General features: G+C 41.0%; 1 protein-coding gene and 1 pseudogene across 1 annotated transcript in view; both read left to right on the top strand.

Moving 5' to 3' along the window:
- Positions 1 to 2,500, top strand: part of LanB2 (laminin subunit gamma-1) — a 140,019-nt gene that overhangs the window by 27,215 nt on the left and 110,304 nt on the right. The gene's annotated exons all lie outside the window — the stretch shown is intronic.
- LOC145395562 (5S ribosomal RNA) lies at positions 1,518 to 1,636 on the top strand (annotated as a pseudogene).

Genomic DNA, 2,500 nt, shown 5'->3' with positions numbered 1-2,500 from the left:
TCTATGTCTGTCTATGTATGTGTGTGTGTATGTATGTATGTATATGTATCCGTCTGTCTGTCTGTCTGTCTGTCTGTATGTATGTATGTGTATGTGTGTGTGTATGTATGTATGTATATATGTATGTATGTGTGTGTATGTATGTATGTATGTATGTACGTATTATCAGCCAGAGTGCAGGGTTCAGATCGACTTCCGGTCCATGACTCTTCACCCCGAGGACGCGTTTTCGATTTCAGCTTAGGCTATACTAGAATGTAATGCTAGTCACGAAGAAGTGTTATGGCGACAAAATTAATAGTGGTCACCGTTGTGAAGTGGTGATGGTAATTTTGATGAGAGAGAGAGAGAGAGAGAGAGAGAGAGAGAAGGCTAGAAACAATAACACAGACAGACAGACAGACAGATAGATAGATAGATAGATAGAGAGAGAGAGAGAGGGAGGGGAGGTTGGAGTTGTGTGTGTGTGTGTGTGTATTTACCTATTTGTAATATACAGGAATTGAGCAATGCTCGTGTTGTCCTGTCTCCATATCCACATTTATCAAGTCTACCTTTACACACATGAATGTTTTTCTCATGCACCACCTCTTTGTCTAAGTCGTTCCAAATATTTAAGAATATACCTAATTGTGATATACACGGAATGTACTATGCTCGTGGGTTTCCGTCGCTGTTTCTCAATAAGTCGAATTTAACTTTAAACTCGTTTAAGTTTTTAGACTGGACGATCTCTTTGTCCAGGCTATTCCATAAGTCTATACTTCTGTAAGGAAAGCTATATTTCTTGATATCCTTCAAGCAGCTTGACTTTTTCAATTTCATTCCATGTCCTCTTGTTGCTCTCTTATCCCATACAAACAGATCTTCTTTGTCAATTTTATCTACTCCCACCATGGTCCTGAACACCGCAATCATGTCTCCCCTCTTTCTCCTTTCCTCTAACGAAGGCAAATCCAGTTTTTCCAGCCTCTCTCTGTATGACAGATCTGTCAGACTGGGGACCATCTTGGTTGCTGTTCTTTGTATTCTCTCAATCTTGTTTATATCTTTCTTTTTGTGTGGGCACCACACTACCGCTGCATATTCTAACCTGGGGCGGATCATGGCCACTATCAATTTTTTCATCATTTCCTCATCCATATAATGAAATGCTACTCTTATGTTAGTCAAGAGCTTATAAGTCTCTCCAACTATCTTGTTAATGTGCTTTTCTGGTGACAAACTATCTTGGACCAGCACTCCCAAATCTTTCTCTTCTCTCCTTTTTGTGATTTAATTCATAACCCAAAAAATAATTCAGTGATGGCCTCCTGGTACTTTTACCCATTTCCAATATTTTACATTTCTTTACATTAAATTTCATTTCCCACATCCGGCTCCAATTGTGTATCCTATCCAAATCCTCCTGCAGTATTTTACAATCCTCCTCAACCTCTATCTTCTTCAAGATCTTTACATCATCAGCAAACAGACTCGCATAACTGTTCACTCCATCTACCATATCATTTACGTAAATCAGGAACATTACCACGTTGAGTACACCGCTTCCCGTTCGATCAGCGAAGTTAAGCAACGTTGGGTCTGGTTAGTACTTGGATGGGTGACCGCCTGGGAACACCAGATGCTGTTGGCATCCCTACGTGAAGTGGGGTTGGTGGAGGATTAGTGCCCCTCTCTGTAAAACAACTAACTCTAAGCCCTTGGCCACCCTGTCTGGGATACATGGCGTCTGGCAATGAATGAATGAATGAAGGAACATTACTGGCGCCAACACTGAGCCTTGAGGGACTCCACTTGTTACTTCCCTCCATCCAGACATCTTTTCCTTTATTACTGTCCTCATTTGTCTGTCTCTCAAAAAGTCTCTCATCCATTCCAGAAGTTTCCCCTTTAGTCCTCCTATATATTCTAGTTTCCACATTAGTCTCTTATGAGGTACCTTGTCAAAGGGCTTCTCTAAGTCTAAGTACACACAATCCACCCAACCATCTCTCTCCTGTACCACATCAATGGCTCTTGAGTAAAAGCTCAACAAGTTTGAAACACATGACCTTCCACTTCTGAATCCAAACTGACATTCAGCCAAAATATTCATCTCTTCCAGATATTTTATCCATCTGTCTTTCAGGATTCTCTCACACAATTTTGCGACCATGCTGGTTAGAGACACTGGTCTATAATTCAGGGGTTCTTCCCTGTTTCCTCCCTTGTAAATTGGTACCACATTTGCCCTCTTCCATTCTTGTGGCACTTTCCCCTCTTCCAGTGAGCATACAATTAAGCTGTGAATTTTATCCGCCAGTTGTTCTCTGCATTCCTTCAGTACCTAGTTAGAAATTCCATCAGGTCCTGGGGCTTTCTTTACATCTTGAGTTTCCAGTAATTTATACACTTCCAGCACCTCCACTTTTATATCTTTCATCACCGGAACATTTCTAATCACTCCCTCCCCTTCCACAAGCTCCTTTTCTTTAGTGAAAACTGACTGGAAACTTTT

Source organism: Coenobita brevimanus, chromosome 31 (assembly GCF_032717465.1).
Source record: "Coenobita brevimanus isolate Jiangsu-jjx chromosome 31, ASM3271746v2, whole genome shotgun sequence".
Lineage (NCBI taxonomy): Eukaryota > Metazoa > Arthropoda > Malacostraca > Decapoda > Coenobitidae > Coenobita > Coenobita brevimanus.
Note: the sequence above shows the minus strand (reverse complement) of the source record. Positions and strands in the feature narration are given on the sequence as shown.